Source organism: Tamandua tetradactyla, chromosome 7 (genome assembly GCF_023851605.1).
Source record: "Tamandua tetradactyla isolate mTamTet1 chromosome 7, mTamTet1.pri, whole genome shotgun sequence".
NCBI classification, from domain to species: Eukaryota; Metazoa; Chordata; class Mammalia; order Pilosa; family Myrmecophagidae; genus Tamandua; species Tamandua tetradactyla.
In genome coordinates, this window is record NC_135333.1 from 130,214,446 (window position 1) to 130,229,278 (window position 14,833).

Genomic DNA, 14,833 nt, shown 5'->3' on the forward strand with positions numbered 1-14,833 from the left:
ATATACAATGTCCAAAGTCCACAGTCCATCAGCACTCAATTTTAGATAATTTCATTGTTCCCAAGAGAAAGATAACCCATAAACACACCCTCACCAAATAAGAAATCTAAACCTCCCCTTAAATCTTGTCCCTCCCCCACATTATTTACCCCTGGTGTTGCTGTGGTACTACTCATGTTTTCCTGTTAAATATATCCCATAGCATGCAATAGCAGTTTCCTTTCTATACCCTGAACTTAAACATTCTTCGTACAAGAATCATACCTTTAAAATAGTTCATGCAAGAACTTATTTATATTTATAGTGTTAATCAGTGGGATCCATAGGTCTGTACAACCCTTTTCAGTCATGTTCACCTTCAGTATGGCAATATTACTTATAGACCCACTAGAGAACCACCTTCACCTCTATCTATTCCCTTACATTGGAGTTCAACCTCATTAGCTAACCGTTCATCTCTAGCTTCTATGTATCTCTAATCCCCTATGTTCTGTATTATAAGCCTCTGATTTTACCTTTACCATGGTCATAAAAGTGGAGTCATACAGTATCTATCCTTTTGTGTCTGGCTTATTTCACTCAACATTATGTCCTCAAGGCTCATCCATCTTATCATGTTCTTCAGGACGTCATTTCATCTTATTGCTGCATAATATTCCATTGAATGTATATGCCACATTTTGTTAATCCACTCATCTGTTGATGGGCACATGTATTGTTTCCGTCTTTTGGTGATTGTGAATAATAAAAACATCAGTGTGCAAATGTCTGTGTCACAAGCCACGTTACTTTTTTCCTTTTTTTTTTTTTTTTTTTTTTTTGCATGGGTAGGCACCGGGAATTGAACCCAGATTTCCGGCATGGCAGGCAAAAAATCTGCCACTGAGCCACCTTCACACTGCCCAAGAGCCATGTTCTTTTAATCCAATTTGGGGGGGGCAGATCTACTGTTGGGTGGGACCTCTTGATTAGGTTGTTTCTATGGATATTTGACCCCTCCCATTCAAGGTGAGTCTTAATCCTTTTACTGGAGTCCTTCAAGAGGGAGACATTTTGAAGAAAGCACAGATGCTCAGAGAAAGAAAACACCCCAGCAAAAGCTTGGAGGACCCATAGGGGCTGAAAGAGCCATTTTGAAACCAACCCAGGAGAGAAGGGCCAGCAGACAATGTAATGTGCCTTCCCTTGTGGCAGAGGAACCCCAGATGCTGTTGGCCTTTCTTTACTGAAGGTGTCCTCTTGTTGATGCTTTAGGGGACATTTCCGTATCCTTGTAATTGTAACTTGTAATTTAATAAATCCCCTTTGTAAAAGCCAACCCATTTCTGCTATATTCCATCTGGCAGCTTTAACAAACCAAAACGTTCACTTTAAGAATGAATTTTTTACTAAGTGAATTTAATTCACAAAGATAATTGTCCTTAGTATTTAGGCTATTGTCAGTTTTGGGTCAGTTTTTTGTTTTTTTTATTACTTTTTTGTTGCATTATATATATATATATATATATATATATATATATATATACACACACAAAGCAAAGAAAGTGGCTTTGTATTTAATTAACAATTTTAATTGTTTTGTTTGATCAAATGTTGAAATGATTTCAAAGAGGATGCAGTCTAAAGAAGCCAACAAAATAATGGAACATTATAGTTTCCAAGTTTTGCCAAGCAATGCTGTCTAGTCTTTCCATGGCAAAAGTATGCATGGTTTTTTCAGTGTTCTGCATAGTTGAGCTACTATACTCTTACACAAAGAAATGTGCTCTGCTTTTTTTCTTCTTTGCTTGATTGTTTCATTTCTTCCCTCTTCTTGTTTGCCTAGTTACTTGATTTCACTCTGAGTAATCATAATAGTTTTCTAGGGCTGCTGTAGCAAGGTACCAAAAAACTAGGTGACTTAAAACAACAGGAATTTATTCTTTCACAGTTTTAAAGGCAAGAAATCTGAAATCAAGGTTTTTGGCAGGGCTATACTCCCTCCAAAGCCTCTGGGGTAAGATCCTTCCTTGCTTCTTCCAGCTTGTGGTAGCCTCTGGTGTTCTTTGGCGTGTGGCAGCATAACCCTTAATCTCTGCCTCTTTCTTCATGGCTATCTTCCCTCTCTAACTGTGTGTCGGTATTCACATTTTTGTCTTATAAGGACATCAGTCTACTGGATTAGGGCCCACCTGGATTCAGTATGAACTCATTTTAACTTGGTTATACCTACAAAGACCCTATTTCCAAATAAGATCACATTCACAGGTACTGGGGATTAGAACTTCAGAATAGCTTTTTGAGGAGACACAATGTACCCTATAAGTAATGTATGGCTCACTTTGGGGAGAAGTGATGTGGCATAGAAACAAGGGGGCAGACTCACAGCTGATGTCCTCCTGACTCCGTAGGAGGACCTAGGCAAGTCACTAATCAGGAAATTGGAGGAGTTAATGCTAGTTAGGGGGATAGGTGATTGAGGCGGCATGGACGAAGCCTGATGACCTCATGAGCATGGCAGTGGAACTCATATATTTCCATTGCCACCACTTACCTTATAGACATTTGATGATTCAGGGATAAGTTCCTCTGTACAAGACGGAGGAAGAGCTTGTACGGGGGGTTATTTTCTGTCTCTGCTACTTAATAGCTGTGTGACCTCAGGCGAATTTCTTAATCTCACTGCTCCTCAGTTTCCTTGTTTGTAATACCTACTGTGAGAGGTCATTCTGAGGATCACAGATAATATACGTAAAGTGCCCACAAAGTCCCGACACAAAGTTGTTCAAAAAAAAAAAAACAAAAGGTAGCTATTTGGAGTAGTCTAAAAGTTCTCTTTCAAATGCTTAATACACCCATGTAATCTCAATCTTAATCACTCTCTCACACATCCACACACAAACACACATGAGCATTTACCTGAGTAAAAGATAAAAAACAGAAAGGCGTTATTTTCCTTAAAAAAAAAGTATTCTTTTGTAATTTTAACTCTGTCCCCCATGTCTAATTGTGATGTCAACCAAAGCTGAACTCTAGCCAGTATGACACTTGCGTCTCCCTCCTTGCTTGCTAGCAATAGAAGCATCTTTGTATTACCCCGCTTAGATTGTCAAATACATGGCCAGGGGTCATTTTGCATGACAGCCTTCCAGTCCTACAGAAATGATGAAACTGACTGAAAAAAATGGCTGGAGCCCCTGGGACTGTGGACCTATACGTTGCCCCATGATTGGAGCACCAAACCCTCTTTTTCCTGCCTGGATTGTCTTCAAGGCGAGGATGTGAGACCATTGAGAACTGTGTAGCCATGGGAGGAAGGGCCAGGTGACTGTCTGATGGTGGGCGGTAGTCCCTGCAAGAGGACCCTGTCTTTGCTGAAGTGTATAGAATTGCTGTTGTGACAAGTGCCTTTTTAGTCAAAAGCAATAAATCTTCCCCTGTTCAAATGACAGATGGTTAGGATTGTTACTTCTGTTTTCAACAAACCCATAAGAGGAAACCAAACAAATGACTGACATTAAGAGTTCTTGGCTGTCAAGAATGCTATGAAAAATATTGAACAGTATGGTTTCAGCAAGGTCACACAGTTTTTGTGGCAGGCAGAATAATGGCCCCCGAAATGGACACGTCCTAATTCCCAGAACCTGTGAATATGTTAAGTTATATGGCAAAGGAGAATTAGGTGGCAGATGGGGTTAAGGTTGAGAATTGGTTGATCTTAAATAAATTAACCTGGATTATACAGATGTAACCAATATAATTATAATCACAGGAGTCCTTAAAAGCAGAAAAGGAAGGCAGAAGTATAGTCAGTATGAAACTTGAATACCCCTCCTTGCTTGCTAGTAATTAAAGCATTTTTATATTACCCTGCTTAGATTGTCAAATACATGGCCAGGGGCATTTTCATGACAGCCTTCCAGTCCTACAGAAATGATAAAACTGACCCAAATGTCTGGAGCCCCTGGGACTGTGAATCTGTCAGAGAAGGAGAAGTGCCAGGAAGACCAGGGTCAGAGTGATACAGAGAGATGAAGGAAGTGGGGCCATGAGTCAAGGAATGTGGGCTGCCTCTAGAGGCTGGAAAAGGGAAGGAAATTTAGTTCCCTAGAGCCTTCAGAAATTAACACTGCCCTGCTGACATCTTGATTTTAGCCCAGTGAGAACCATGTCAGACATCTGACTTATGAAATGATAAGATTATGTATTGTTTTAAACCATTAAGTTTGTGATAATTTGTTACAACAACCATAAAAAATTAATAAAGAGTTTGTGAACTTTCTGAAGGTGATGTGCACAAATTTCATCTATTCTCCTTATCTAAGGCAGAGGTTTTATTAATAGTGAAATGACAAAGCAAAGACAAATCAGGGAAAAGCAACAGAAAAGGGTCTGGCTGGGGGCGGGGGGGAAACAGTGGTCTCTGTTTAATTCACATCTTAGTATTTGTGAAAATTTGGAGTTGTTATGTATCCCAGAAAAGGTCATGTCTTTTAATCCATTCTCGTAGGTGCAGACCTTTTGTGGGCGGGACCTTTTGGTTAGGTTGTTTCAACTGAGCTGTGACTCACCCAATTCAAGATGGGTCTTAATCCTTTACTAGAGCCTTTTATAAGAGGCTAAAAGGCAGAAACTTGGACAGAGAGTTTAGAAAGAAATACCCCAGAGAATCTAAGAGAGGACCCAAGATGTACAGAGAGAAAGCCACTGGAATCAGAAGCTGAAAGCAATGGAACCAGGAACAAAGGACCAGCAGATGCCAGCCATATGACAGAGGAACCCCACATGCCAGTAATGTTTCCTCAGAGAAGGTATCTCCCTCTTGATGCCTTAATTTGGACATTTTCATGGCCTATGAACTGTAAATTTGTAAACTAATAAAACCCCATTGTAAAAGCCAACACATTTCTGCTATATTGTATTCTGGCAGCATTAACAAACTGTTCTAGTTTGCTACCAGCCAGAATGTAATATACCAGAAACGAATGGTTTTTAAAAAGGAGAATTTAATCGGTTGCTAGTTTACAGTTCTAAGGCTGAGAAAATGTCCCAATTACAACAAGTCTATAGAAATGTCCAATCTAAGGCATCCAGAGGAACATACCTTTGTTCAAAAAGGTTGATGAAGTTCAGGGTTTCTTTCTCAAGTGAAGGGCACATGGCAAACATGGCATCATCTGCTAGCTTCTTCTCCTGGCTTCCAGTTTCATGAAGCTCCCCGGGAGACATTTTCTGTCTTCATCTCCAAAGGTCACTGGCTGGTGGACTCTGCTTCTCGTGGCCATGTCATTCTGCTCTGCTCTGTCTGAATCTCTTTCATTCTCCAAAATGTTTCCTCTTTTACAGGACTCCAGAAACTTCTCAAACCCACCCAAATGGGGTGGAGACATGTTATCACCTAATCCAGTTTAGCAACCACTCTTGATTAAATCACATCTCCAGGGAGATGATCTGATTACAGTTTCAAACATACAGTATTGAATAGGGATTATTCTACCTTTATGAAATGGGATTTTGATTCAAACATGGCTTTTCTAGGGTACATACATCCTTTCAAACCAGCACACAAACCCAAACAGTATTTAACATATGCCCTGCTAAAATCTTGTGGGTTCTTCCCCCATTAATCTGTTCTTATGCTACCTCAACTTCTCTTTTCTTTTAATTTTCCTTTTTGCCAGCTGTGATCCCCTTCTTCCTCATTTTTCTCTTCTTCCATTTCTACAGTTTTTTAAATCTCCAGTTCTTCCTCCTACACTCTAACAGAAGCTGGCAATGGCCCAAGATAGTAAAAGGAAAATGGACATCCTACCAGCTCACTCCCATACTTAGGCCCTGGGAAAGAATCATGAGTGAAGGCTAGTGAGGAACAAAAGGAGTGTGTGCAAAAAGAGGCATCTGAAAACAGTAAATAGAGAAATGTCATGTCACCTATTAAAGGCCATCTTGTTAACTTTTCTATCACTTTTTTTCTTAGAAAAATTATCACAATATACTATATATGAGGATTGAGTTTAAATAGTATTCTTATGTTTTCCTATGCTCCTCCACTTCTTTAAATAGTCACCAGCACAAATAGAATGCCTGGCAGAGTTAAGTACTGCAAGTGTACCTAGCCCCATCACCATCTGTGATCTGCATAACATTTAAGATACTATTTAAGATAGTCAAAAACTCATTGAGCCTCCACTGTGCATTTGGCAGAGCACCAGATGTAGGGTAACTAAAATTGGCGTGCAGCAAGCAGCAGGGCCAGTGGAGCCTGCATTCAAGGAGAATGATCTTTATAGTACCATCATAAGCACTTGGTATTTCCTTGGCAATAGCATATTAGCAACTTATTGGGGGTGCTGTCCTACAGACATGAGCCCATCTAAGTTAGACAAAGACAACAGGTTAGCCTGTGACTCTGTGTACCTCCAAAGGCTACAATAACCTCTTCCTCTGGAGTCAGGTAGGTGCTTCCTAGGTGTGAAGAAAGCATGCTCTACCTCATTTCTGTTTTCTTCGCTCTCTTGGATGAGATTCCCGCAGGAATGACAAGTAGTATGCTTTAATACCACTTTGACCCATCTTGTCATTTTACGAGTTTGATGAGATGACTTTATATTGCATATAAGTGACTATTTAACAGGGAAAATATGGCAGGTTGACCACCCATCATGTTCTAGGCATACTCCCTGTCATGGCTATATCCTTCATTCATTAGGGGTGAAAGAAGAGATTTACAATGTCTAATTCTAATCACCTAGATTGCTATGGCTTTCTAATCAGTCTTCTTGTCTTTTTTCTTTCCCAATTCTAATCTTGTCCATGAACTTTTTTTTTCTAACAAGACCAATGAGGGATCTCCCCCTCTCTACATGGGACATGATTCCCAGGGGTGTAAATCTCCCTGGCAACGTGGGACAGAAATTCTAGTATGAGCTGGGATTCAGCATCAAGGGATTGAGAAAACCTTCTTGACCAAAAGGGGGAAGAGAGAAATGAGACAAAGTAAAGTGTCAATGGCTGAGAGATTTCAAACAGAGTCGAGGGATTATCCTGAAGGTTATTCTTACGCATTATATAGATATCTCCTTTTTAGTTTAAGGTGTATTAGAGTGGTTAGAGGGAAGTGCCTGAAACTGTAGAGCTGTGTTCCAGTAGCCATGTTTCTTGAAGATGATTGTATAATGCTTTCACAATGTGACTGTGTGAAAACCTTGTGTCTGATGTGCCTTTTATCTACAGTATGGACAGATGAGTAAAAAATATGGACAAAAAATAAACAAATAATAGGGGAAACAAGTTGAAATAGTAGTGTCGATGAAAGGAAGTGCTAAGGGGTATGGCATGTATGAGTCTTTTCTTTTTTATTTATTTTTCTGGAGAGATGCAATGTTCAAAAAAATGTTCATGGTGACAAATACATAACTATGTGAGGATATTGTAAGCCATTGATTGTAACCATGTCAAGAATGTTCGTATGTCAAGAATGTTGGTATGTCGGTTCATTGTTTATAATATATATACATAAAAGACCAAAGTGGGAGTCCTTTAATGTAGACTGATATAGAGACAGGAGACAGATAGGTGCCCCAATGACCTGAGCACGCACACACTTACTGGCCCAGCCCATGCCATGGTACCCAGCCCATGGGTGGATACGGGAAAGGTGGTTTTAATAAACACTTCAGTACTAATTCTTTACTGTCTCAGACAAAGGGAACTTGGAAGAGCATTCTGCCGGAGAATTTTGTGCAATCCAGGGAGCTCACTGTTCCCAGGACACTATAGGCCTAGGGAAAAGAACATAGGGATTCCTGTCTGTACCCAAGAGAGGCCTGCTTCCTTTACATAGTGTGTCTTCTTTTACTCTTGCCACTATCTTAGGGTGGGGAAGAGAGATCCAACACTGCAGACTGGGTGGGCTGGGAGAGCGCCTGTCAACCCGAAAGGCCAAGGTTCAGCATGGTTCAGCTATGAGGCTCCAGGGGCTTTGGTCAGGAGCCATCGAGCCCTCTGCAGGCTGGTGAACAGAGCAAGCCTCCCTGGGCGTCGGCCCTGCCACAGTCAAAGAGTCAGCACAAGGGCCTGCACTGGAACAGGTAGGAGCAGAAATGGATGGCAGGATGGGGCTTGGGGCCTGGGAGATAAGGGCAGGGTCAGCATGAGTGTGGGTGAGGCAGGGTGGATGGGGCAGGCAGAGCACCTCAGCCAAAACCATTTCTGTGTCCTTAAGCATGATGGAGGGAGCGAGGCCAGGGCTCAGCTACCCGACCAGCTTCCCCCTCCAACTCTTCACAGGGCTGCTCAGAATTTGGGGGCTGCAGTTAGGCAGCTGGTGCCCTGGCTGCAGGAGTGCATGTGAGGAAGGTCAGGAAGGATCACTGTGTACCCCACAGGGCTGGGCAGGCCCTTCTGAGATCTGCGAGCATGTATCAGCAAGGTTGGGGTGACCATGGGATCCATCAGTCCTGGAAGAGTGACAGCAGGTCATCACTGCTCTTTATGGCGAGGTCAGGGGCCCAGGCTCTACAGCAGCTCATCAGGGTTGGCCAGTACTGGGTGCAGGTCCAGAGCAGTCCAGGGGTCTCTCCTGCCACTGACAGGCTGCTGGGCCCCTTCATGCCTGGGGCAGGGTTGAAGGCCAGCTCCCCCACTAGGTGCTAGGGTTTGGCTCATGGGCTGCCAGGACTGGCAGGAGTGGGTTCTAGTGGTGGACCTGGAGCTTAACGGGGGTCCAGAGAGGGTTGGGTGTCTGTGATTGGGGTTGTGTAGCTCCTGAGGCCCACGGTTGTGGGACTTGGTACAAGTGGGCTGGGTGCCATCTGGCCTGGGATGCAGGAAGCAGGTTTCTCTAGAGTTGGGAGGCTGCTGGGAATGTCAGACTGTAGAATATGGGTGGGGCCCTGGGGTGAACTCAGGAAGATTAGGTGATGGGCAGGTGGGCGAGGAGACAGGGTCCCAAGAAACTAGAACTTTGTGGTGGTAGGAGAGGTGGGGGTGGGGTGGAGGCGGGGCAAAGGGGGCGGCGCCTGCGGTCACCATCTCCCTAAAAACCGCTGGGCACCAGCGCGTGATGGGCCGGGCTCGCCCCGTGCTCGCCCCGTGCTCCTTCACGTGCAGGTCGGGTGGGCTTCACCTGAATGGCTTTCAGCTGCACGCGGGGTCGATGTCAGCTCCTCTTGGCCCGAGCTCTGAAAATAAGTAAGAATCCCCAGCATGTACTGTTCCACTTCCAGGCCCTCCAGCTGCGCTGTCTTATTGCAGAAGGGACACCTCCAGGTCCCCTGTTCATAGTTCAGCCGCTGGTAGGACTCCAGATGGAAGCACTGTGCTTAGGGACAGTCGTGGCCGCAGGCGGGAGCTAGGTCCGGCGGAAGGTGATGGGCATTTCAGGGACACCCTGAAGGCTGTCCCTCCACACACTCCTCTTCGCTGGGCGGCAGGGTGCCTGGGATGGTGCCGAGGCTGAAATTTCCCTTGATTTTAGTGTTGCAGTGCCGGGCGGGCAGAAGCCGCTTCCTGAGGAGGCGTTACAGCACAGAGAGCACGGAGAGCCGGAGCTCCAGCTGCAGCACCGAGAGGCGGGAGCAGCAAGCAGGCCATGACGGTGATCTGGGCTGTGTTCCCGCCCAGCAGGCACACGTGCCTCAGATAGAGGGGCGAGTGAGAGGTCTCCTCTCCGAGCTCTAAGCGAGAGGCGTGGCGTTGACGCTGACCTTCACCGACGCCTGTGTTCATCGGCGGGTCCTCGTGGTGGTAGCTCTTCAACTGTGGCTCGAGGTCTGGGCCAGCGTCAGAGCTCAGCAGATGCATAGAGGAGCTGGAAGACGTGATTTGCTCATCGCCAGGTTGTTTTGAAAGCGGTCGGGCTCCGGCACCCCTGCATGACCCACCCGGAAGGTCAGCCCTGCTTATGACCTGGTGGTTCCTGAAGAGATGGGGTGCAGAGTTCATGGTGGGTGTGTTAGTTTGGAAGCTGCCAGAATGCGATATAACAGAACTGGAACAGCTTTTAAAAAGGGGAATTTAATAAGTTACAAGTTGACAGTTCTAAGGAAGTGAAAGTGTCCAAATTAAGGCACCAGCAATAGGTTACCTTTACTCAAGAAAGGCCGATGAGTCAGGACCCTGACTGTCAGCTGGGAAGTCACGTAGCTGGCATCTGCTTGTCGGTCCCTTATTCCTGGGCTCAGTTGCTTTCAGCCTCTGTCCCTGTGAAGATTTTGCATTTTGCTTCTCCTGGGCTGACTTTCAACTCTTGGCTTCCCTTGGCTGTCTCCAGGTTCTGGCCTGGTTAGTAGCTCACGGCAATGTCTGCTGGGCTCTAAGCATCCCCAAACATCTGTGTCTCTGTTCTCCACTGTTTGTATGTGTGTCAGCCCTATTGTGAAGTTTCTGTCGGCTCTGAGGCTTCTCTCATTTCTGTGGGCTCTGTTGTTTCTGACTCTCTCCAAAATGTTTCTTCTTGTAAACTAATCAAGACCCACCAAATCAGAAGTTTCCAATTTATGGTGTTGAATCAAGTTTAAAAGAAATGGCTGCCTCCACAGGATTGAATCAGGATTAAAACATGTCCTTTCTGGAGTACATAATACTTTCAAACCAGCACAGTCGGTTTGAGGTTGGGCTGGCTTGGAGACAGGTAGGAGGCGCTGCTGCTGGGGGTTGTGGGTGGCCTAGGGTTCCCTGGCAGGGGGTACTGGAGTAGCCAGGCATGGAGCAGAGGGGCCTGCTCATGCTGGGCCGGCTGTAGTTGAAGTTCCACCATTGAAGCTGGTGTTCAGCCTGTTAAACTGGTCAGTGAATTTGTAGTGCTGTCCCTGGGGATTGGATTGGGCAGGTGCTGGCCCATCCCCTGCTGCTGGGGCAGCCTGTGCCCTCAAAAGCAAGGACAGGGGGTGGGGGTGGGGTGGGCTGCCTGGGACTGGGAGCATACTGGGCAGCTCTGGTTGCCTACTGGCCTCCTTGCATTTACTGCTGCTCAGGATACACCTTGCTGAAGTAGGCTCTCTTGATCCTCTGGCCAGGCAGTGGCTGGGCCTGGGGGTACCCAGTTGGGGCAGGCCTGCATGCAGGGATGTCAGGGCTGCTACCCAGGTCAGAGCATGCTCATGGGTGTGGGGGTGGCCAATGGGGCCCATCACTTCCCCTCCCCTTCATGCTGGGAGGGTTCATGCCAGTGGGGATTGTGCACTCCTAGGGGGCCCGGTACTACAGAACTGGCTGTTAAATGACCGCTCGGCCCCCATTGCGCCATACTGGCTTACCTCCTGGCTCTACTTCCCCCTGGAGTGTGGCAGTCACTACTGCTTGCGTGGAATCCGTGGAGGATGGGGAGGTGTGTGAGAGGTAGCCCAGCCCCCTCAAGTCCTCTTGGATCCCTTGTATACCCTGTGGTGAGACCGGAACCCCTGGAATAATCCCCAAGGCCATACACCTGCTGCTGCAGCGCCGCCCTCAGCAAAGGCCAGGAACTGTGGTGAATTAGCAGTGGGGCTGCAGCCTCCCATGTGGGCATCAAGGAGCTGCCAGCGGGGTCCGGGTCCATAGAGCCCCCCAAACCTGACTCTGGATGTGTTGCTGACGCCCCATTGGGGTAGTTGGCATGAACAGCAATCCTGCCGGCAGAATGGCGCTTTGCTGCCAGCGCATAGACTCACAGGCTAAGGGACAGTCATAGTGGGGTGTGGGTGGCAGGGCGGGTTTCACTGGGTTCAGGGAGTTCATTGGCTGGGAAGGAGCCCGAGGCCGGGGTGGGAGTGTGGGGGAGGGGTGCTGCCCCTACCTGGGTGGGGCTTACAGGTTCCTCCCGCTGCTCCGCGCGATCCCCGCCACCCCTCTGCCCATGAACGCTTTTTAGAGTGATATTTCTAAAACAGCACTGACCACCACCACTCCCATTGTCTCCTGACCACTTATCTGCCAGCTGCTGTCATAGCACCCATCACACTGAACTGTAATTGTCTTATTTATTCATCTGTAGCACTGGCTAAACTCTTGAGCTAACGGTGGCTGGCCCACACCTGTCTTGTGTACATTTGTACATATAGCACTTAGCACTAGTGCTAAGAAGCAAACAATAAATGTGGGGGAGTTGAGTGAATGAATGCTACTTTGCTACCTAAGAACTTACAGTGATTCCCCATTCTTTATCTGGTCAGGCTCAGACAATTCATTTCAGCTTTCACCTCCCCTGGTTCTTCTTAAATACAAGTTTTCTGATCTCCTCTTAGCCCTCATTCTGGTTCTTGCCTCTTTATGCTGTGGGTTGTTTTCTCTGTCTGCCTATCTTTGGTAGCTTCTCTCCAAAGATAGCTGTCATCAGTTTCTTTTCCCCTGTATAAACATGCCACTCTCATTGAGAGATGGCTTCTGTTCCTCAGTGCTCTCAATCTGTGCTAGACTGTGACTGCATTCTTCAGTAGAAGTGTGGCAGAAGTGACTATGCCAATTCTGGGCCTCACCCTTCAAAGGACTGCCACTTAATAAGTCTAGGCAACTCTTTGGAGAGAGAGGTCACAAGGGGTAGGCTGAGGCACCAGACATGAATGAAGAAGCCATCTTGGGTGTCCAGCCCAGTCAAGCCTTGAGATAAGTCCAGTTCCAGCTGTTATCTGAATGCAATTATATGAAAGACCCCCAGTAGATCCATCCAGCTGAGCTATGTCCACCCACAGATCCGTTACACAGCAATAGTTGTTTTAACCTACTAAGTTTTGGAGTACTTTGTTACAGAGCAATAGATATCCTAAATACCATCCTTCATGGCTCCAAACCTAGCTTTTCTGTGAAGCTGTTGCCTTGCTTGTTCACAAATGCACATTGGTCCCTCCCTTCTCAAGATCCCATAAAATTTATTGCTACACATTTCATTATCTAACTCTATATTATATATATTATTATTTTCCTTTTCCTATGTGTTAATCTGGACATCATGACCAAATTATATGATCTTTGAAAACACTGAGCAGTGGAAATATATCTCTTGTAATCCCTTCAAAAAGACCTAGCATTGGCCAAAAATGTAACTAGTAAACTGTTGAATTGAATTAAAAGTAATCTTGGTCATTTAAGCTGTCTGCCAGCTGTTTTAGCTTTGACTTTTCTTCCTGATGTCTTTTGGTGCATTCTTTCAAACCATTGTTATGAAAAATGCACTAAATGGGAAGTTCCATCCTCAAAGTTATGTCTGGCAGAATAGAGGAGAACTAAAGAGGAACCAAATTGTATATGTTAAATGGGTAGCAAGTGGGCAGAGTAATGAGGGAACTGTCACAACCCAGACAGCTTTGCATGAACTCTCCTTCAAGGTAAAGCTACTGAGTTAGGTTTACCAACCCACAAGATAGCAAATCCCACCTGAAGGGAAGGAGTGAGCCTGGGAGCCAAGTAGAAACAAATTGTAACTCTAGACTGAGTATCCTCAGAGTTCTGATCAGATATAGGGGGCTCTTGCCCAGTTTGCTGGTGCCTTCTAAGGTCATAGAACATGAGTATGTGATTTGGGGCCACCCCTGTCCTGGGCAGGAAAGTCTAGGCCTTATTGTTTCGTATCCTAACTCTGGCCCTGATTAGTGGTGTGAGGCTGAATAATTCATTTCTTCTTTTCAGGCCTCAGTTTTCTCATTTTGTAAAATAAGAAGGTTGAATTGTTAGAGTTTCCCACTCCTAAGATAAAGAGGTTTAGTCTGAAGGTGGGAAAAATTAGTTTAAGAAAGGGGCCTTTGTCTCTAATAGTGGGAGGCGTTGGGGCCTGAGGGAGGCTGTCCCTCTATAGGAGGTCTCTACTCTACAGAGCAGCCCCCAGTGTGCTCTAGTATATCTAACGTTGTATGCTCTGTATGTCATTTGTGTTATTTTTAAAAAAAAATATTGTGAAATATAACATATATACAAAAAAGCAACAAATTTCATAGTGCATTGTAACAAGTAGTTATAGAACAGATTTCAGAGTCTGGTATGGGTTACCATTCCACAGTTTCAGGTTTTTCCTTCTAGCTGCTCCAAGACATGGGAGAATAAAAGATATTTCAATATAATGATTCAGCAGTTATACTCATTTGTTGAGTCCTATCTTCTCTGTTATAACTCCTTTTCCTTTGATCTGTTTCTCAATCTTTAGGGGTATATGGGCTATACCCTTTCTTTTTCAAGGGATATTGACAATATGGTATGGTGGGGGTAGAACTAGTTGATGTTCTTGGAGAGACTGGCCACTCTGGGTTTCAGAACTTATCTGGCCTAAGAGTCAAACAGAGGTTGTAAGTTTCTGGAAAGTAATCTTAGTGCATGAAACTTTTGTAGGCTCTCTTTAGAGTCCTAGGTGTTCTTTAGGATTAATGGGAATGGCGTTGGTTGGGGTTGGGGAAACCATGGCAATTAGCTATATCTAGCTGAAGCTTCCCTAAGAATAGCCTCCAGAATAGCCTCTCGACTCTATTTGAACTCTCTTAGCCACTGATACCTTATATTGTTACATTTTTACCCCCTTTGAGTCAGGAACGCATTGTCAATCCCATAATGGTGCCAGGTCCAGGCTTATCCCTGGGAGTCAAGTCCAACAATGCCAGGGAGACTTTGACCTCTGGATGTCATGTCACATGTATGGGGGAGGGTAAGGATTTTCCTCCCAGAGCTGAGTTTAGAGAGAGAGAGAGAGAGGCCGCATCTGAGCAACAAATCTGTGTGTAGTTTTCAAGCCAGTGATTCCCTAACTCTGTAGTAAACTGATGAGTGAATTTTCTGAGTCACTGTGTATGTTCTACTGCACAGTGCTCACTAGAAAGTAAGGAGAAGATAATTCAAGAGAAATGAAAAATCAGTAAGAAAGGTATAATAGTTATCCATTGCTGTGTAACCAATT

The 14,833-nt window shown here is 45.2% G+C and overlaps 1 pseudogene; it reads right to left on the reverse strand.

Annotated features, from left to right (window-relative positions):
* Positions 1 to 8,432: 8,432 nt before the first annotated feature.
* LOC143690673 (zinc finger MIZ domain-containing protein 2-like) lies at positions 8,433 to 11,697 on the reverse strand (annotated as a pseudogene).
* Between the last annotated feature and the right edge of the window lie 3,136 nt (positions 11,698 to 14,833).